General features: G+C 42.1%; 1 long non-coding RNA gene across 1 annotated transcript; it reads left to right on the top strand.

Moving 5' to 3' along the window:
• The first annotated feature begins 2,495 nt into the window (after positions 1 to 2,495).
• On the top strand, positions 2,496 to 10,548 carry LOC120099716 (uncharacterized). Its single transcript, XR_010061673.1, has 3 exons — positions 2,496 to 2,600; positions 9,903 to 10,001; positions 10,473 to 10,548. It is a non-coding gene; the product is annotated as an uncharacterized LOC120099716 (long non-coding RNA).
• Positions 10,549 to 23,207: the final 12,659 nt, after the last annotated feature.

Genomic DNA, 23,207 nt, shown 5'->3' with positions numbered 1-23,207 from the left:
TTCTAAGCTTTGCCTCTCTATTCCCTTCCAAGTGTATTCTTGTGAAGCTGGCTTCTATATGTCCCTTTTGCACACTAACAGATACTATTACTGTACCATCCTAGAGTGTAGTTGGAAAAACACTCTTGACATAAATCCTGTTACCCTGCTGTGTGCTGTAGACCCTCAGATGATCTTCCCTGACTGTCGTGAGGTAACAACAATGGTCCATTTTACGTGGAAAGACCTAATGAACTACTGCCAAACACCGTCCCATGAAAGACACTAATGCAATAATCAACACAGTTGGCAGTATTTTCATTAAACAAGGAGTGAGATACCAAGGAGCTTCAACAGTTACTGTAATTGAAATTATTTTCACTCAAGACTTAGAGCCAAGTACGTAGGCCCAGAGAACACTACTGATTCATCAGACTGACTCAGGAGGTCAAATGTGGAAAAGGGAAGCCTGTCATTTTGTACATGGACAGACGTTATGCTTTGGATACTAAAAATGTCTATGGTATAATATGGATACAAAAATTGTCCTCGTTGCTGAGGAAAGGACATTTAGAACATAGAGAAAGTCATGGCTCTCCAAGAGGATATTTGGATTCCCCTATGATTTGCTAGGTTTCACTGCTATGGATATCAAAGAGATGTCTGCCTTGAGACTAAAGGTAACAAGATCACTAACCTAGATGCCAAACAAGTGTCCTTAAGTCCTTAAGTCCAGTGATCCTACTGAACTTCTGGTGGCATAACTAACACACCACTACCTGAGACTTCACAGTATAAAAATGATGTGAGTATGCAAAAGCATTAGCTGGATACCTTGAAGCCACAGGTTGATACTGAAAAACAGAAGGAAAGATCATTCTTTCAGAAACAATTTGCAGTTTTCTGGTAACTCAGCTTTACCAGACTACTTGACTTGGTTCTACATAACTCTATGAATTGCCAGCACCAATATATGTTATACCTACCTACATTGGACAGCATGGCAGGAGATGTCTAAGCAAGATGTCAGGTTTATACTTATATAAATAACAAGACAGAGTTCATTAGAAAGAAGAATCTCATATGACTGGCCAACACTATGATGAATTATGGGAACCTGACTTTACTGACATATAGACTGCTAGGATAGGAAAAAAGTATGTGATTTTTTTATTGATACTTTTTCTGGGTGAGTAGAGCTTCTCCAAAAGACAGAAACTGGTGGAAGATAAACTAAAAAGTTCTGCTAGGAACTTTTCCCCTAATTTTCCCTCTCACTAGGAATGCTATCATGGAACTGCCCAGCTTTTATAGCTTTTATAGCCAAAACCTCTGAATTAATAGTCAAAGTTTTATAAATAGTGTGCAATCTTTATGGTGCATATATAACTCAGAATTCCTGGCAGGTGGACACAATGAAAAAGACATTAAGAAAAAAATCCTATGGAAACTCCCAGTACATTCCAGGGAAGTATCTCAAGACTGTTATTTTTTTTTATTGGGCCTGCTGCATTCCTTAAAGGAGGGATTCATCCATATAATGTTATGTTTAGAATACACCCCACTTTGCTTCCAATGTGCAGAGATTAGCAGTTGGAAGAACTGTTCAACCATTTCATTCTTCAAATCTTACTCCTCCAGTTTTCCATAAAATCTATTCTTTGTCCTATCAGAGAATGGCACTGAACCTCTAAATCCACTAACAATATCCCATTGTTCCGGCCAAGTGGTAGTGATGCTGCATGTGTCAGGAAATATGTGAAATATGTGGTCCTGTGTACACAGGAAGGCAAATATTAGAGAACTGATATCTAATAGAACTACAGGACCGAATTCTATAGTTCATGTTGTCCTTTGCTTTACTGATGTCTATTTATCATTTAAAGTAGGCAGAAATTATTCTTACTGTTGCATTAGCTCTATTCCTGGGCCCCTTTGTTGCCACAATCATTGCAAAAAGTGGAATTGGAAATCAGAACTTTTGAGTACACATACAGCAATATATATAAAGTCTACTATCAAGAAATGTAAAATAGGAAAATTAAATACAATATTGATTCAATTAAAGGTTGTTTGACATATAATGGCCTTAGGGAGACAGAGAAAACGTACCACATTAACTGTATATCACACTGTTAGATCTGGGAATAGAATTATTCTCCAGAAGAATTTTCTCCACTACACACTCCTAGATCTTTTCTACACATGCCAAGACCCTGACTAACTTTCTCCATTCAGAGCATGTAACCACTAATGAAGCAAAGAGAAGTCTCTAGCTTTAGAGAGATGTAGTACATAAAGGTTTCCACTGTGTCACAGGAGACACTCCTGGAAAGGGCACCCTTGAATCTGGTCAAAGTAAGGAAAGCTGTTTATCAGGTAGGCCATGACAGTTCTCAGTGACATTAGGTACTCCCTGAAAAATCTATTGTAACCTGGAGAGCCCAAGCTTCTGTGATGTCACAAGTGTTGTCGTGACAGCAACTATCTCTTAGATATTCCTTCAGTAACTCTAGGCTTTATGAACTGTCCCCTAGTTCAGAGTAAACTGTCATTTGGGAGTGATAACAAGAGGATAAAGACATCACAGATGGGGAGAAGGAAGCTGGACTTCTGTCTTGGTATAAAAAAAAGGGGAAATATATCATCCATGGGAAAGCTCAGTGAGTCCTGGATAGGAGTTGAGGGGGTTTGCTGACGAGATAGCCTTGAACTGAGCCTTCCACATATGGGAATCAGGAGCTGCGAGCCTCCCAGCAGCACCTGGACGTTCCTGCTTGTTATGGTTCCTGGAAGTCAGAGATTTTATATCATTAATATATTCATTCCAAAACCAGGTGTTGGGGAGGGCAAAGTTGCTTTCCTGAGAGGTCATGGATTTTACTCTTTTTGCCCAGAAGAAAACGGTCCTAAGGAAAAGGAAAAGACCAATATTGTGTTCTCAGCTCAGAGTAAACTCCATGCATTGGATTCCTATGGTGCAGTTTGTGTCTGACACTGGTATCTGCGAGAGAGAAGTGCTACCAAGTTGAGACTTCATCATCAGAGTCTTTTCACTAGTATTACTCTGAGTACCATTCCCTGACAGTTACCCTTTATATGTCTGAGTCAATAGGTGAGATTAGCTGACAGTTTTCTTTTCTTTAATTTCTTTCTTTTTTTTATTTTTTAGCAATTTTTATTTCTTTTACAAACGGATATTTCTATATTTACATTTCAAATGTTATTTCCTTTCCCAGTTTTCTGTCCATAAGAGGCCTAACTGGTACCCTTACCCTTCTTCTATATCCCCTCTTACTGCACATTCTTATTCCCTTCAACTGGGAGTCAAACCTACTTTGGACCCGGAACTTCTCCTTCCATTTATGCCCATCGAGGCCATCCTCTGCTACATATGCAATTGGAGCCATAGGTCTATCCATGTACAGTCCTTGAATACTGCCTTAGTAACAGAAAACTCTGGTTCATTCCCATTGCTATTCTTATGGGGATTAAAGCCCCTTCAGATCTTGCAATCCTTTCTCAAAATCTAACAACAAGAGATCCATTTTCAGTTCAGATTGCCACTAGCAGTCACTTCTGTATTTGACATGCTCTAGCTGTGTGTCTCAGGAAGTATCTGTATCCGGATATTGGCAGCCTGCCCTTCTTAGCTTCAGCAATCTTATCTAGTATTGCTGACTGATTATATATATATATGGAATGCTCTTAATGGGATTCCTTCAGTTTCTACTCTAAATTCATAGATATTTTTGTTCCCCCTTTTAAAAAGTAGCAAAGCATGAACATCTTGGCTGTCCTTCTTAGCCTTCCAGTTGTCTGTGGTCTGCATCTTGGGTAATTTGATCTTTTGTGCCAATATCCACTTTTGGTGATTTCATACCATGTATGTTTTTCTGTAACTGGGTTACCTCAGTCAGTATTATATTTTCTAGTTCAATCCATTTGTCTATGAATTTCTTGAAATCATTGGTTTTGGTAACTGAATAGTACAAAATTGGGCAGATGTACCACATTCTCTGTATCCATTCCACCGATGAATGCCATTAGGTTTCCTACAAGTTCCTGGTATCATTAATAAGTCTGCTATTGAAGGAGTTAAAATAAAAACCTCATAAAAACTACAGAAGAACAGCACATAAGGGGAAAAGACAGAACGGGCCTGAGACATGCCCGGTCAAGCCTAAAAACAAGGTCAAGAGATTGTTCCAGGCACTAGCAGCCACCATCTCCGCTGAGTCATGGGCCATCCGAATGGGCAAACTGGCTGTTCCTCTATAGTTAATAGTTACCAAACTCCCTGTTCTTCAAATAAAGATAAGACGCTCTCCTACATCGTGAACACTCCAGCCCACACGTACTGCATGCTGATGAGACATTGTACCCATTTCCCTTGCTGATATATAAATCAACCAATCAAGTATAACCACGCTGAATCCCATTGCCTTCCCCTATAAAAAGCCTTAAATTGGGGCTGGGGATTTAGCTCAGTGGTAGAGCGCTTACCTAGGAAGCGCAAGGCCCTGGGTTCGGTCCCCAGCTCCGAAAAAAAAGAACCAAAAAAAAAAAATAAGCCTTAAATTTTGAGTCTTGGGGTCGACTCCCATGTCTCCTGTGTGAGATACGAGCTATCCCAGAGCTCTGATAATAAATGGACTCATGTGCTTTATATCAAGAGCCGATCTCGATCTCTCACTTTTCTTGGGGAGTACGATCTTGCAATTGGAGTGGGGTCTCCCATAAGGGTGTCCTACACTATGAACATAGTTGACCATGTGTCTTTTTTTAAAGATTTATTAATTTATTATGTATAAGTACACTGTAGCTATGTTCAGAAGAGGGCATCGGGTCTCTTTACAGATGGTTGTGAGCCACCATATGGTTGCTGGGAATTGATCTCAGGACCTCTGGAAGAGTAGTCGGGTGCTCTTAACCACTGAGCCATCTCTCCAGCCCGACCATGTGTCTTTATTGCATGTTGGAGCATGTTTTGGGTATATACCGTGGCTAGGTAAATCTTGGTCCTCAGGTAGTGCAATTTACAACTTTCTGAGGAATCTCCAGAATGATTTTCAGAGTGATTGAACAAGTTTGTAATTCCACCAAGAAAGAAGAAGCTTTCCTCTTTCTTGACATCTTAATCAACATCTGCTGTCTCCTGAGTTTTTTATTCCAGCTATTCTTACATGTGTGAGGTGGAATCTTAGGGTTGTTTTCATTTACATTTCCTTGATGACATACTTAGTCACCATACTTAGATGAACATTTCTTTAAAAGCTTCTCAGATATTTGATTTTCCTCAATTGAGAATTCTTTCATCATTTCTGGAACCCAATTGGAATAGGGTTATTTGCCTCTCTGAAGTTTAATTTCTTTAGTACTTTGTATCTATTGGATTATAGCCCTCTATCAGGTGAAGTATTGGTATAGATCTTTTTTTCTAATCTGTTGGTTGCTGTTTTGTCCTAATGACAGTGTCCTTTGGCAGGCAGATTTCTATGACATTGAAGAAATGTCAGTTAGTGAAATAGAACAGGGACTGGCTCCTTCCTGACTTCCCTACATGTCCTATACAGTAATTGGGGGAACTAAACAACCATGTACTATCCCTGCAAGGCATGTCTATCTACAGTCATGGTTCTATAGAGACCTATCAGTGATTCTGGTGATCTTCCCAGCAAGTGTATGCTGATGGAATTTGCAGTTTTCATCCTGGTTTCTGTAACTACAGCCTAAGGTGTTGTGAAGCCAAAATACACCATGTGCAGCTGTGAATAGGCCTTAGGAGATTGCCTCCTTGGATTTCTGAGGCATTGCTAAGTTAATGAGAGGAAAACAACACCCTCTGCTCATCAGAGCTCTGGGAATTCTGACACTGTTGCTTTATCTCTATATGAAGCTAGGTCAAAAGGTCACCTTTCAGATATGTTCTTGAATATCCTTCAGTGTGCTAGCATTGGACTGCAATGAAATATTATGCAGGAGAGGTGTGGAAACATCTTAACTCTTCCATTAGAGATCAGAGAGATGAGCTATTCACAATCAATTGACTGTGTATGTTTCTGTACTTTGGCTTTGACCATGCAGATCTACTGTCTCATACTTCATGGTTCATATGTCCAAATGGGGGGAAAGCACCACTCACAATTGTTCCCCATCCTTCATCCTATGGGCTTAGATTTTAGTGCAACCCTCCACATCTTATATGCTAAATCGACTGTCCTAAATTTCTTCAACATGCACATCACTATTATCCCTACACTCCGTGTGTATGTGTGTATGTGTGTGTGTATGTGTGTAAGTGTGTGTGTGTGTGTGTGTGTGTGTGTGTGTTTCTGTGCTTAAATGGTTAATTTGATACAAGTTTACAGAAACCTTGTCACTGAAAAAAGTCTATGTAAGAAAACTATAATCTGTGGATGGGGCAGAAACCAAATGCTCTCCCACAACATGACCTTCTTTAAAGAGTAGTATAATCAGAAATAAGAGATTAAATTTGAAAGTAAATTTTGGAGGTAATACCGTGGCATGTCTGCATTATCATTGTGAACTGTGAGATTGTTCTCTTTGTTCTGTGGGCAGACATGAGGGCTCTGAGGCCAAGTTGCATCCTGTGGATCTGAGAATAAACTGAAGGTGACTGTCAACTTGGTCACATGAAGAAAGTGATAGGAGTTAGAAGACAGTATCAGGCCACTGTGACACTGCCGTCCCAATCGAAACATGGAAGTGTTGACAATCACAGAGTGGGAGTCTCATGTCTGAACTTTGACACACAGCTAGGCAAAGTGTAACCTGTCAGTTAGCTTCCCGAGTACCATCTACAATGAAGGGTAGGCTCAGATGAAGTACTGTTTAAGGTAGGTGCTGTTCCTTGTGAGCTGCATCTCAGGGTAAGTGGATGACCATTCAGCCTCTTGTGACATGGCAGATCAGAGTACTGAGAGACAGAGGGGCCAAATCAGTGTTTGTTTTTCTAGACCAACATAACTGCATTATCCAGGCTAAGGATTTGCTCATGGAAGTCTAGTGTTTCACGTTGGTATAGGCCAATCTGTGTGAAGTCTCAATAGCACAACTGGCTCCAGGCTTCTTTCTTAGTCAATGGGATTTACAGGCAGTCATTTATACTTTTTCTTCTAGATTCACAAATTATTTTCTGGCTTCATATACACAAGGCATAGTATTCTTTCACTCTCTCTCTCTGTGTATGTGTCTTTCTCCGTCTCTCTGTCTCATCTCTCTTTGTCTGTCTTTCTGCCTCTCTGTCCTATTTTTCAGCTTTCCTACAAAGGTCTTTACTAATGATAACATATTTCATGGCAGTTTATGCACTCGATTATCTCATAAAAACCAGTGTGATCTGAACTTGCTGTCTACTGGAGAACAACAATTAAAAATAGAATTGATGTCCAAATCTACTAGATAAGAATTTAACAACTGAGAAGATGTAGAATATTCAACAACTCCCAACAAGGCTAGGGGCCAAGGATCATGTATGGAAGGAACATTTTCAGAAATCCAAGAAATGCATGCCAGGCTGACCATGGACTGTCTTCTCTTTACAGGGACTTACAGCCTCAGGAGAAAGATAACATGGGACTTTAATAAACATGCATCGTGTAGTAATACCTAGTCTCTTCCCTTACTTTACCTTCCCTGTCTGTATTTTCCTAATGAATGTTGTACATAAATGTAGTACTGACTGCCTTTCAGGAGTATAGAAGTTGTCATATGTGGCACCCAAATGAAGAATTTGACTTTTCTTCCCTGGCTGGAGCTCCTTACCAATGATCTACTACATCGTTTTCCTATGACTGCTCCTTTGATTTCTGTGTGTGTGAGTGAGTTGTGTTTGTGTGTGTGTGTATCTGTCTCTCTGTCTGTCTTTCTGTCTTTGTCTCTGTCCATCTGTTTCTTCCACATGATACCTATATATACTTCAGTTTGACTTCTTAATTGCTCATTCCAAGATTGACCCATCATGCTTTCCCTGAGTGTTTGCTATTGATGACTCAAATTACACCTGTGTTAATCAATGCACCTGTATCCAGAACTGTGTGCCATTGATCACATCACAATCAGTCTCATGGCTAAAATAAATAATTTTCGAGGCTCTGAGGGAATTTTTTATCAGAATTTAAAAGTTTTCTGTATTTTTTACTCCCCTATCCATACTGTTGTAGTCTGTGGATATTCCCCAAGTCTTTGCTCACTAGTACTTATCTATGTACCTGGCCTACTTGGAGGACATCATCCCAACCCTCCAATATTACTTAGCAGGGGGAATAGATGAAAAATTTGGAAAAATTGGTCATTTAGCTACAGAAGATGTCCCCAGAGATGGATTAACTGTGTCGAATCAACACATCACTGACAAGAATTCTGAACTATGTTCTCAGTTTATTTTCTTCTTTGTCATTTTGAGTGTGCTACCAAAGGAGTGGGGGACCATTTGTGGGCTGTGGTTGAGAACTGAGTCTTCACTATTCATGCATGAAGGTGGTAAAAAATTCAATAGATCAGTGATATATCTGGGTTAGAAGGGATATTGATAGAAAGTCTTCCTTTGTGTCTCAGGCAAAGATCCTTGAAGGGGCAACTTGGTTTGTTTATTTGGAGAAGATCTAGTTAATGGGAAGTTATGTGCTGTTGAACTGGACTATCTTCCGGATACTCTAATGTATGCTGGAATTTCCATTGTATTCTCTGTGATGTCACTAGTGTTATGGAGACAGAAACTGCCCTCGTGGCAATTAGTTAGTACATATTTGTTTACCCACTCAAATGTTTTTCAGGATGATCAAGCTATTTACAGAGAAAACAGAGAGCATGGAGAGACAAAAGAGAGAGGAGGAAGAAATTAAGATACTTTCTTGTTAAAGAAGTGAAAACATAAATTATCTGGTGCAAAAAGGCGAGTGAGAGCAGTGGGCTGGTTCTGAGGAACTTCCTAGAGGAGGTAGTCTTGGCTCAGGCCTTCTAGGAGTAGGACTTATGACCTGAAGGCTCTGGATCCCTAAAGAAGAGACCCAGTTTCAGGAATATCTGATAAATTTATTGGCAAAGGGTCAGGAATTGTCAAGCATGCATCTTGTCTACTATGCATTCCTTAGTTTCACTCTGAATGAGGAAGAATGCCAAGAAGAGGCACAGCGATAAAAACTTTGACTCTCAGGGTAGAGTATTGAATTTTATCTTCACAGAATTCCTGGACATGCCATTGGAATTTTATGACAAGGGCTACTCCACTCACATGCATCAAGGTCTCTTACTCTTTGTCTTGAACATACATGATTAAGGCTTGGTGGTCCTAAACACTATGGAGTACAGGACTTACATGCATCCCATCAGATACGAACTGAAAATATCTTCCATTTATTCATGTCTTGGCCAGATTTTGTTGTTAAGGGCCAGGGCGACTGCAGAAGGCAGTGAGGCACATGTTTAGCGATCACGGTCGCGAGAAAGAAAATAGCTAATAAGTCCAGCTTGAAGAGAGCTTTCCTCATCTTTCAGTGCTTCCAAGTATCTGTAGATTTCCCATTTCATCATGCTTCATTGGGGGACTCAGCATTTTCTCTCCTGTGACTGGGCCATTACCATGCATGTTCCCTTGTGTTTCTCTACAGGGTCTGCTGGGAAGTCGTCATCCCAACCTTCCACCATCAGTGAGCTAGTAAATCAGATTAAGAATTTGGAGAAATTGATTACTTAGCTCCAGAAGATGACCTGTGAGTTTGGTAAACTCCCAGGAAAGCTGACCCATTCAACCAACAGCATTTGGACAAAAGATAGCCATTATGCCCACTTCTTTGTTGACAGTCCTGACCCCTCTGTGTTAACCTCAGTTTTCTCACACCACAGGAAAATGCAACTGTAATGTCCTCATGTACGAACTAATTTTCTTGTGTGCCACGCAGAGGCAGGCCATGAAGAAAGGATAGGAGTTTAATAAGAAACTATATAATTCTCAGAAAAGCAGAAGCTGTGTTTTGAATAAAAGTCTTGGGATTCGGCAGGTAATGTGTGAGCTCTCATCATGGATTTTAATAGACAGAGATTGCATTTTCTGTCCTCAGAGAAATACAAAAAGCTGATCAGCTACAGAAGCACAGTAACTTAAACTTTGATAAATAAACTTTTATTTATTTATTTTAAAGATTTATTTCATTTGGTTTGTATGAGTATTCTGTAACTGTCAGACACGAAAGAAGTGGGAGTCAAATGCCATTATGCATGTTTGTATTCCACGATGTTTTTGCTGGGAATTAAACTCATGACCTATGGAAAAGCAGTCAGTTCTCTTAAATGCTGAATCATCTTACCAGCCTAAAATACTTTTGATGGTCATGGTGATTGTATTGATGATGATGATGATGATGATTGTTATTATTATTATTATTAATATTAGTATTTTTATTATTATACTGAAACTCTAAATGGATCAAGATTTACCCTCCTCCAATGCTCTTTCCCCTCTCCTTTCTCAGGAAGATCCTACAATAAGGAAGACACCATCAGAGCTGCCCATCCTCCCCAGCACTAAAGAAAGAAAAGATTTACTTTGTCTGGGTTATGGAGATTTTCTTGTTGACTGGGCTCATAGCTTCAGACCTGAAGAGAGGTAGACTATGGAAATGGGAGCTCCTTTTGGAGGATTCTGCTTATCTTGGAGTAATTGGTAAATACTGAGGAAGCCTAACATGTTGGTCCACCACCTTATCCCTTGCTGAGAATAAAGTCTCCTGGGAACTGGGTAAGAAGGGTAAGCAGGCATGGCTAACAAGTCAATCCAGGTGGGTAAACATTTGTCCATTAGGTATACAGGGGGAGCATTTCATTGACTAAGCTGAATGTATCTACTCTCCACTATGTTCTAATTCCATGTAAGGAAAGTTTTGTAGATTTTGTCTATCCTGTGACCCAGCAAGTGTTTTTCACATTCTTTATGCTGTTTCTTCACTGATATGAACCATGTGAGAATGGAGGGAGCAAAGGAAAGCCACAGACAACAACATTCTACATTCTAGAAGATCAAGGCCTTCTCATAAAAAAAAAAAAAAACATCTTTGTATCTATGAATTGAGCAATGAGGTAAATTGCTACCAACCTCTGGTCATGCAGCTGATATCTGGTACACTGGTCTATTGACTAAGTATTCCATGGGGGAAAAACAGCATCAAAAATTAGCATGAGATACAAAAAAGAACTTAAGATCCCGGCCTGCAGCAGCTCTCTGCTCCCAGACCCGGTGAGAGAGAGACCCAACCGCCTGGTCAGTTGGGCACTCCTGAGGCTGCAGAGCAGAAGAGACCAACAACACTGCTCACCCCTGCCCACATCCTTGGCCCAAGAGGAAACTGTATAAGGCCTCTGGGCTCCCGTGGAGGAGGGCCCAGGAGCAGCAGGACACCTGCCTGAGACACCACCGGAACCGGAAAGAAACAGACCGGATAAACAGTTCTCTGCACCCAAATCCCGTGGGAGGGAGAGCTAAACCTTCAGAGAGGCAGACAAGCCTGGGAAACCAGAAGAGACTGCTCCCTGCACACACATCTCGGACGCCAGAGGAAAAAGCCAAAGACCATCTGGAAACCTGGTGCACTGAAGCTCCCGGAAGGGGCGGCACAGGTCTTCCTGGTTTCTGCCGCTGCAGAGAGCCCCTGGGCAGCACCCCAAGAGCGAACCTGAGCCTCGAGACCACAGGTAAGACCAAATTTTCTGCTGCAAGAAAGCTGCCTGGTGAGCTTGGGACACACGGAAGCAGAATTTCTCTAGGACCGGGCACGTTCTGTGTTTACCGGAAGTCCCACACCCGCGGATCCCGGCCCGCAGTAGCTCTCTGCTCCCAGACCCGGTGAGAGAGAGACCCAACCGCCTGGTCAGTTGGGCACTCCTGAGGCTGCAGAGCGGAAGAGACCAACAACACTGCTCACCCCTGCCCACATCCCTGGCCCAAGAGGAAACTGTATAAGGCCTCTGGGCTCCCGTGGGGGAGGGCCCAGGAGCAGCAGGACACCTGCCTGAGACACCACCGGAACCGGAAAGAAACAGACCAGATAAACAGTTCTCTGCACCCAAATCCCGTGGCAGGGAGAGCTAAACCTTCAGAGAGGCAGACAAGCCTGGGAAACCAGAAGAGACTGCTCCCTGCACACACATCTCGGACGCCAGAGGAAAAAGCCAAAGACCATCTGGAACCCTGGTGCACTGAAGCTCCCGGAAGGGGCGGCACAGGTCTTCCTGGTTGCTGCCGCTGCAGAGAGCCCCTGGGCAGCACCCCACGAGCGAACCTAAGCCTCGGGACCACAGGTAAGACCAAATTTTCTGCTGCAAGAAAGCTGCCTGGTGAACTCAAGACACAGGCCCACAGGAACAGCTGAAGACCTGTAGAGAGGAAAAACTACACGCCCGAAAGCAGAACACTCTGTCCCCATAACTGACTGAAAGAGAGGAAAACAGGTCTACAGCACTCCTGACACACAGGCTTATAGGACAGTCTAGCCACTGTCAGAAATAGCAGAACAAAGTAACACTAGAGATAATCTGATGGCGAGAGGCAAGCGCAGGAACCCAACCAACAGAAACCAAGACTACATGCCATCCTCGGAGCCCAATTCTCCCACCAAAACAAACATGGAATATCCAAACACACCAGAAAAAGCAAGATCTAGTTTCAAAATCATATTTGATCATGATGCTGGAGGACTTCAAGAAAGACATGAACACACTTAGGGAAACACAGGAAAACATTAATAAACAAGTAGAAGCCTACAGAGAGGAATCGCAAAAATCCCTGAAAGAATTCCAGGAAAACACAATCAGTTGAAGGAATTAAAAATGGAAATAAAAGCAATCAAGAAAGAACACATGGAAACAACCCTGGATATAGAAAACCAAAAGAAGAGACAAGGAGCTGTAGATACAAGCTTCACCAACAGAATACAAGAGATGGAAGAGAGAATTTCAGGAGCAGAAGATTCCATAGAAATAATTGAGTCAACTGTCAAAGATAATGTAAAGCGGAAAAAGCTACTGGTCCAAAACATACAGGAAATCCAGGACTCAATGAGAAGATCAAACCTAAGGATAATAGGTACAGAAGAGAGTGAAGACTCCCAGCTCAAAGGAGTAGTAAATATCTTCAACAAAATCATAGAAAAAAACTTCCCTAACCTAAAAAAAAGAGATACCCATAGATATACAAGAAGCCTACAGAACTCCAAATAGATTGGACCAGGAAAGAAACACCTCCCGTCACATAATTGTCAAAACACCAAACGCACAAAATAAAGAAAGAATATTAAAAGCAGTAAGGGAAAAAGGTCAAGTAACATATAAAGGGAGACCTATCAGAATCACACCAGACTTCTCGCCAGAAACTATGAAGGCCAGAAGATCCTGGACTGATGTCATACAGACTCTAAGAGAACACAAATGCCAGCCCAGGTTACTGTATCCAGCAAAACTCTCAATTAACATTGATGGAGAAACCAAGATATTCCATGACAAAACCAAATTTACACAATATCTTTCTACAAATCCAGCACTACAAAGGATAATAAATGGTAAAGCCAAACATAAGGAGGCAAGCTATACCCTAGAAGAAGCAAGAAACTAATCGTCTTGGCAACAAAACAAAGAGAATGAAAGCACACAAACATAAACTCACATCCAAATATGAATATAACGGGAAGCAATAATCACTATTCCTTAATATCTCTCAATATCAATGGCCTCAACTCCCCAATAAAAAGACATAGATTAACAAACTGGATACGCAATGAGGACCCTGCATTCTGCTGCCTACAGGAAACACACCTCAGAGACAAAGACAGACACTACCTCAGAGTGAAAGGCTGGAAAACAACTTTCCAAGCAAACGGTCAGAAGAAGCAAGCTGGAGTAGCCATTCTAATATCAAATAAAATCAATTTCCAACTAAAAGTCATCAAAAAAGATAAGGAAGGACACTTCATACTTATCAAAGGAAAAATCCACCAAGATGAACTCTCAATCCTAAATATCTATGCCCCAAATACAGGGGCATTTACATACTTAAAAGAAACCTTACTAAAGCTAAAAACACACATTGCACCTCACACAATAATAGTGGGAGATTTCAACACCCCACTCTCATCAATGGACAGATCATGGAAACAGAAATTAAACAGTGATGTAGACAGACTAAGAGAAGTCATGAGCCAAATGGACTTAACGGATATTTATAGAACATTCTATCCTAAAGCAATAGGATATACCTTCTTCTCAGCTCCTCATGGTACTTTCTCCAAAATTGACCATATAATAGATCAAAAAACGGGCCTCAACAGGTACAGAAAGATAGAAATAAGCCCATGCGTGCTATCGGACCACCACGGCCTAAAACTGGTCTTCAATAACAATAAGGGAAGAATGCCCACATATACGTGGAAATTGAACAATGCTCTACTCAATGATAACCTGATCAAGGAAGAAATAAAGAAAGAAATTAAAAACTTTTTAGAATTTAATGAAAATGAAGATACAACATACTCAAACTTATGGGACACAATGAAAGCTGTGCTAAGAGGAAAACTCATAGTGCTGAGTGCCTGCAGAAAGAAACAGGAAAGAGCATATGTCAGCAGCTTGACAGCACACCTAAAAGCTCTAGAACAAAAAGAAGTTAAAACACCCAGGAAGAGTAGAAGGCAGGAAATAATCAAACTCAGAGCTGAAATCAACCAAGTAGAAACAAAAAGGACCATAGAAAGAATCAACAGAACCAAAAGTTGGTTCTTTGAGAAAATCAACAAGATAGATAAACCCTTAGCCAGACTAACGAGAGGACACAGAGAGTGTGTCCAAATTAACAAAATCAGAAATGAAAAGGGAGACATAACTACAGATTCGGAGGAAATTCTAAAAAATCATCAGATCTTACTATAAAAACCTATATTCAACAAAATTTGAAAATCTTGAGGAAATGGACAATTTCCTAGACAGATACCAAGTATCGAAGTTAAATCAGGAACAGATAAACCAGTTAAACAACCCCATAACTCCTAAGGAAATAGAAGCAGTCATTAAAGGTCTCCCAACCAAAAAGAGCCCAGGTCCAGACGGGTTTAGTGCAGAATTCTATCAAACCTTCATAGAAGACCTCATACCAATATTATCCAAACTATTCCACAAAATTGAAACAGATGGACCCCTACCGAATTCCTTCTATGAAGCCACAATTACTCTTATACCTAAACCACACAAAGACACAACAAAGAAAGAGAACTTCAGACCAATTTCCCTTAAGAATATCGACGCAAAAATACTCAATAAAATTCTGGCAAACCGAATTCAAGAGCACATCAAAACAATCATCCACCATGATCAAGTAGGCTTCATCCCAGGCATGCAGGGATGGTTTAATATACGGAAAACCATCAACGTGATCCATTATATAAACAAACTGAAAGAACAGAACCACATGATCATTTCATTAGATGCTGAGAAAGCATTTGACAAAATTCAACACCCCTTCATGATAAAAGTCCTGGAAAGAATAGGAATTCAAGGCCCATACCTAAACATAGTAAAAGCCATATACAGCAAACCAGTTGCTAACATTAAACTAAATGGAGAGAAACTTGAAGCAATCCCACTAAAATCAGGGACTAGACAAGGCTGCACACTCTCTCCCTACTTATTCAATATAGTTCTTGAAGTTCTAGCCAGAGCAATCAGACAACAAAAGGAGATCAAAGTGATACAGATCGGAAAAGAAGAGGTCAAAATATCACTATTTGCAGATGACATGATAGTATATTTAAGTGATCCCAAAAGTTCCACCAGAGAACTACTAAAGCTGATAAACAACTTCAGCAGAGTGGCTGGGTATAAAATTAACTCAAATAAATCAGTTGCCTTCCTCTATACAAAAGAGAAACAAGCCGAGAAAGAAATTAGGGAAACGACACCCTTCATAATAGACCCAAATAATATAAAGTACCTCGGTGTGACTTTAACCAAGCAAGTAAAAGATCTGTACAATAAGAACTTCAAGACACTGAGGAAAGAAATTGAAGAAGACCTCAGAAAATGGAAAGATCTCCCATGCTCATGGATTGGCAGGATTAATATAGTAAAAATGGCCTTTTTACCAAAAGCAATCTACAGATTCAATGCAATCCCCATCAAAATACCAATCCAATTCTTCAAAGAGTTAGACAGAACAATTTGCAAATTCATCTGGAATAACAAAAAACCCAGGATAGCTAAAGCTATCCTCAACAATAAAAGGACTTCAGGGGGAATCACTATCCCTGACCTCAAGCAGTATTACAGAGCAATAGTGATAAAAACTGCATGGTATTGGTACAGAGACAGACAGATAGACGAATGGAATAGAATTGAAGACCCAGAAATGAACCCACACACCTATGGTCACTTGATTTTTGACAAAGGAGCCAAAACCATCCAATGGAAAAAAGATAGCATTTTCAGCAAATGGTGCTGGTTCAACTGGAGGGCAACATGTAGAAGAATGCAGATTGATCCATGCTTATCACCCTGTACAAAGCTTAAGTCCAAGTGGATCAAGGACCTCCACATCAAACCAGACACACTCAAACTAATAGATAAAAACTAGGGAAGCATCTGGAACACATGGGCACTGGAAAAAATTTCCTGAACAAAACACCAATGGCTTATGCTCTAAGATCAAGAATCGACAAATGGGATCTCATAAAACTGCAAAGCTTCTGTAAGGCAAAGGACACTGTGGTTAGGACAAAACGACAACCAACAGATTGGGAAAAGATCTTTACCAATCCTACAACAGATAGAGGCCTTATATCCAAAATATACAAAGAACTCAAGAAGTTAGACCGCAGGGAAACAAATAACCCTATTAAAAAATGGGGTTCAGAGCTAAACAAAGAATTGACAGCTGAGGAATGCCGAATGGCTGAGAAACACCTAAATAAATGTTCAACATCTTTAGTCATAAGGGAAATGCAAATCAAAACAACCCTGAGATTTCACCTCACACCAGTGCGATTGGCTAAGATCAAAAACTCAGGTGACAGCAGATGCTGGCGAGGATGTGGAGAATGAGGAACACTCCTCCATTGTTGGTGGGATTGCAGACTGGTAAAACCATTCTGGAAATCAGTCTGGAGGTTCCTCAGATTATTGGACATTGAACTGCCTGAGGATCCAGCTATACCTCTCTTGGGCATATACCCAAAAGATGCCTCAACATATAAAAGAGACACGTGCTCCACTATGTTCATCACAGCCTTATTTATAATAGCCAGTAAATGGAAAGAACCCAGATGCCCTTCAACAGAGGAATGGATACAGAAAATGTGGTACATCTACACAATGGAATATTACTTAGCTATCAAAAACAACGAGTTTATGAAATTCGTAGGCAAATGGTTGGAACTGGAAAATATCATCCTGAGTGAGCTAACCCAATCACAGAAAGACATACATGGTATGCACTCATTGATAAGTGGCTATTAGCCCAAATGATTGAATTACCCTAGATCCCTAGAACAAATGAAACTCAAGACGGATGATCAAAATGTGAATGCTTCACTCCTTCTTTAAATGAGGAAAAAGAATACCCTTGGCAGGGAAGGGAGAGGCAAAGATTAAAACAGAGACTGAAGGAACACCCATTCAGAGCCTGCCCCACATGTGGCCCATACATATACAGCCACCCAATTAGACAAGATGGATGAAGCAAAGAAGTGCAGACCGACAGGAGCCGGATGTAGATCGCTCCTGAGAGACACAGCCAGAATACAGCAAATATAGAGGCGAATGCCAGCAGCAAACCACTGAACTGAGAATAGGTCCCCTGTTGAAGGAATCAGAGAAAGAACTGGAAGAGTTTGAAGGGGCTCGAGACCCCAAAAGTACAACAATGCCAAGCAACCAGAGCTTTCAGGGACTAAGTTACTACCTAAAGACTATACATGGACTGACCCTGGACTCTGACCCCATAGGTAGCAATGAATATCCTAGTAAGAGCACCAGTGGAAGGGGAAGCCCTGGGTCCTGCTAAGACTGATCCCCCAGTGAACTAGTCTATGGGGGTAGGGCGGCAATGGGGGGAGGGTTGGGAGGGGAACACCCATAAGGAAGGGGAGGGGGGAGGGGGATGTTTGCCCGGAAACCGGGAAAGGGAATAACACTCGAAATGTATATAAGAAATACTCAAGTTAATAAAAAAAAAGAAAAAGAAAAAAAAATTTTATCTTTTGAACAATGGTGCCTGAAAAGCCACAGAATTGTGTATAAAGCTCTCTCTAAATGCCCATGTTCAAATCAGAAACAGTGACAGTCACCTTCTCTGTGTAATAAACTCAGTGATTCCCCCCTGTGGTTTAGTAGGGGATCCAGCTTTACCTGAATGGAGGTCTCTGAGTGTTACAGGAAATGCTCAGGCTCTGACTGCAGTATCCAGTGTCCCCTCCACTGCTGACAAAGGACAGGTCCCTCCCCACGGGTACCACAGACCCCAGATGCTGGTGCAATAATCGAGCCTCTTGATTTCCCTCTCTGTGAGGTAAAGGTATCCATTCACCTGGAATTCATCCAGAACCTTCAAGAGTCAGAAACATCCTGCAGAACAAAGTAGCTTCTCTGGCCCTCTCCAAGGTCCTGAGAACATACCTGAAGTCCAGTTCACTGAGAAGATGAGGGCACCCTGCCATTGCCACATCCTCCTTGCTAACAGAGAGGATGGGGAGAGGAGGCAAACACTCTCTTTTCCCCATTCCTCATGGTTCCCATTCCTTACATATTAAAAATGCAACTTGCAGACTCATCAGTCAAAACACCAGGGCCTGGGAGATGGCTCATTATGTTAGGGATTCAATAATCAGAATTTAAATTCTCAGCAATGGGCACTCTGTCTGGAGCCACAGTCATTCCAATGTGGGCTCTGCCAACAGGAAGACGTCCGGCTGCATTGTACAGGGCAATACCGTAGCCCCACCCCCTTTCAGTCTTTCATTCACTCACTAACCAATAATCATGTGGCTCAGTACAGAGGCCACTGGCTTGAAGTAGAGCATGAGAACATTGAGTGTGTGTTAATTCTGCCCGATCACACGATGTTTCTGTGATGTCAGAGCCACGGTCTCCAGGATACCACCTGGACCCATTCTCACTCTGATTTAACACCTTTATTGGAAAGAACATAAAGGGAGGATACTTGAGAAAGTCCAGGGTAGACAAAGTCTTGCCACGTCCCCTGTAGTGAAGAGGTTCCCCCGCCACAAACCCTTTTCACTGCTCCTTCCACTTAAGCCTGTGATTCCTGAATGATATTAATACAAACCAACCAGGCATGGCCATGCCTAGGTGCCATGTCCAGAAACAAATGTTTCCTATAGTGGTTGTATTACAATAACCATAACCCAAGAATGCAGCCCAATCATCAGTGCCAGATCACCTTCACTAACAAGGGTGGTGGTGGTGCTGGAAAAGGCAGCTGGAACTTAGGCTGTGCTTAAGCTGGTCCTGACTGTAATTGATCTGTTTCTTGCAGAGGGGAAAATGAGGAATGTGAATAGTTTCAGATGTGGATCTCTAAGCTCTGATATTGATGACTTTGTTAGGCAGTGTCTGAGATGGCCCAGAGGCCCTGGGGAATCTGGCTTGGGACAGGACAGATGCTTTTCATCCCAATTCACCATGGTTCCCCCAAGTTATGACAACATGGTTTGCCTGTTCACTTGATGCTGTCCTGGCCAGTCTGCTGGCTAACAGAGGAGCAGCACCTCTTCCTCTGCATCCAGCAAGGTCTATTCAACCCACTTCCAGCCCCAGACATGCTTCTCCCATTTCCTCTGATCACAATGAATCTGTAAAGAATTTTAGGGCCACTAAAATGAGGGAAACCATGTGGTATTTGGCCATTTAGCTTGGGATGGGCCCTCCCAATGTAAGCACTTCTCTATATAAAAGATCAGATACCAAACAGACCCACACAGCCATATCTCTACCCAGAAGCTCAGGAAAATACTCAAGTTTGAGAGAATCTTGAAACCAATCTCACCATCCTGTTACCTGCTATGACCCAACACATGAACACACACACACACACAGACACACACACACACACACACACACACACACACAGACACACACACACACACAATCTGGGTGCCCTTTCTTCTCTAGCATAGAAATTGTAGGTAATAAGTTTTGCTGTACATGTTCCCAAGGATCCCTGTGCCATATTCTATCTGACCACTGACATGACCTGATGACTTAGAAAACATGACTTGCAAGAGCTCTGGTTCTTGGTGTGGGGGACATGGAGTGGGCACGGTGGCCAAGCTCACTGTCCCCAATGCTATCTGCTTTGGTCCTAGTTTCCTTGTACAAAGACAGTCTGGTGTCTACTCCTCTCCTGGCAAACCATGCCCACAACTGCACCTCTGAAATTCTTTCTCTTCCTCCAACGAAAGGACTTCTTGGTATTTGGAAGGCTGAGGCAGGGGAATCATTGCAAGCATGAGGCTAGCCTAGGCTATATAGTGAGACACTGTCTCGAAACGGTGAGTGGAGGTAGAAGGGGAAGGAAAAGGTGCAGAAGGAAGCAGAGGGGTAAGGAGGGATAGAGGGATGGGGTGCTGTAAACATCTATCTCCAATGCTCACCAACACAGCTACGGCTTTCATAAACTCCATGAAGAATCCCAATGTAAGGGTGCACAGTCATTCACCGAACACACACACACACACACACACACACACACACACACACCACACACACACACACACACACACCACACACACACACACACACACACACCACACACACACACACACACACACACACACACAGTCATCTAATGCAAAGCCTCCATCCAAAGAGAGAGCACACAGCTTAGGCTCAGAGCCTCTCGGTGAATGGCAGTCAGCCTGAGCATTTGGCAACCATACCCATGGGACTCAGAGGCAACACATCAGAGGACACCCGCACACCATGCTTACTGTGGCACTATTCTCAGTAGCCAAGATGTGGAATCTGCCTGTACCTCCATCCATAGACCATTGAATAAGTCCTGGTACACATACACAATGGAATTTTTTCTAGCCACATAAGGGATTGAATTAGGTCTTTGGTAGGAAAACTGGAGACCACAGCATTAAGCAAAATCAACCAGACGCCGAAAAGCAAATACTGTAATTTTTGTCTCCTTTGTGAGTCCTGTAATTCTTCACAGAATCTTTATGGGTTCTTAACAGATCCGAAAAAAAAAATATGTCCATATGTCACGAAGGCAGACAAAGGCCTGGAGAAAGAAAGAGATAGGCATGGGGATGTGGGATGAGGGTAAGCAGGAAGGTCAAATAGGGTAAAGCACATGACATGGTTAAAGGAAGTGGTCTTGATGCAACCCAGCACTGTGGATAATGAATAGACACTGATATAAAAAAAACATGAAGAAGGAAAAAGAAAAAGAAAAGGTTACAATTTCAGCGTCAGAGACACTGATGAGGCTGAGGACCGCCACCTACATGCAAAATGCACCAAGAGCCATGGCCCCCTGGCCTGAAATGGCTTAGGAATCTTTCCTTTGCAATTTCAAAACACTTGTTCAGTCAAATATGAGCATTCGACATACACTACAGAAGCCAGGGAAATGGATCCACAACTAAAGCAGTTTCCATGGAAACACAGAGACAGAGGTACAACTCCCCTCCCCTGGAAACCCACATAAATGGGGGGAGGGGTCAAAGGGGGTGGGTGTGGAGGTTGCCTATAATTAAAGCCTGGGACAGCAGAGTTAGGGAATCCAGAGAGGAAAGTTGCAATCATAACTCGTCATATCAATGAGTCTGCTTTTGACTGAAAGACCTTGCTGCAAAGAATCTGAAAGGAAAACAATGAAAATCTATAACATCATATCACACATACACACATGTCTGCACAATACACATTCAAACACATGAGTACACATACATATCTCTCTCACACACACACACAAAGAAAGAAAGAAGGAGAGAAAGAAAGATAGAGAGGAAGGGAGAAAGAAAGGAGTAAATGGATAGATAAAATACAGAAGTAGAAACTGAAGTTAGGCTCCTTTTATCCGTTTTTGATGTAAAAAGAAAGGGGTTGGTTGAAATACCCTGTTTTGTTCTTTAAGTAGCGCTGAAGACCAAATCCAAGACCTTGTGCAGCTAAACTGTCTTCCTGTAGCCCTATTAGTCGCACACGGACCTACAAAAGGGCAGGTGGCCCTCTCAAATTGGAGGGATATGTCTGTGCCCAAGTCAGAGGTGGATGCAGGTCTCCCAGGTGAGATCTCACGGAGATATCGTCCCTCTGACTGGCGCTAGAGGGCGCATGTGGCCTGGAGCCCCACTGTGTCTTCTTGGATCTCGGATAGTCCAGGCAGGGCTCTCCAAACCCCCACCCTCAAACCACCCTAAACCCGGAAGGTGTGGACAGAGCCTGAAACAGCCTTGCAAATGTCAAGATGGGGGGACCCTGCCTGCTCCCTCTCCCGCCACCCCAGAGCTGGTGGGAGGGACTGGAGGAAGGTTTTCCTTGTGCACCCTAGAAGAGACCTCAACTCGTACAGAAGTTTTTCTACGTGCACAGTGGAAGTGAAGTCTTAGATATCTTGATGATCACTTTTGCTTTGCTATCAATGGGTGGGGGTGGAGATTTGGAACAGTGTCTCTGAGGATGTCTTAAAGCATCAGACATACCGAGAGTGAATTTCTCTCTGCCCTGTCCTTTGCTGTGTGGACCTGAACAAAGACATCTCTGAATTTCAGTTCTTTCTAGCCTGGAGACAGGATGAGTACCTCTTAACTGTAGGCTTGGGACAAAGACTGTATACCATCCTATACCTACAGGTGGCTCAGAGAGCACCTTTAGAGACAGGAGCCTGCAGCTACGCACAAGCAGCTCCAGTGTTGATTTTTCTGCTTAGGAAAAGAAATGCTTACTTTTCATTCATCCATCTAATGGCATTGTGTGGCTAATCAGCCTGATCTCCATCCTATTGTTTGTCTGCAGTTAGATCTAACTGTTGATCTAATTACCCAGGTCTAGAATTAGACACTCACCCGGAGCTGAGAGAACTGCTTCAACCATCTACTACTTCTAATGAAAACCTTTCTGAGACTGACAGCGTTCTCCCTGAAGCCTCAAAGTTGCCTTGAGCTAAAATGGCAGGTAGCAAAAGAAATCTTATTTCCCCC

The sequence above is a fragment of the Rattus norvegicus genome, chromosome Y, assembly GCF_036323735.1.
Source record: "Rattus norvegicus strain BN/NHsdMcwi chromosome Y, GRCr8, whole genome shotgun sequence".
Taxonomy (NCBI): Eukaryota; Metazoa; Chordata; class Mammalia; order Rodentia; family Muridae; genus Rattus; species Rattus norvegicus.
The sequence above is the reverse complement of the archived record's forward strand: the minus strand, read 5'-3'. Positions and strand labels throughout refer to the sequence as shown.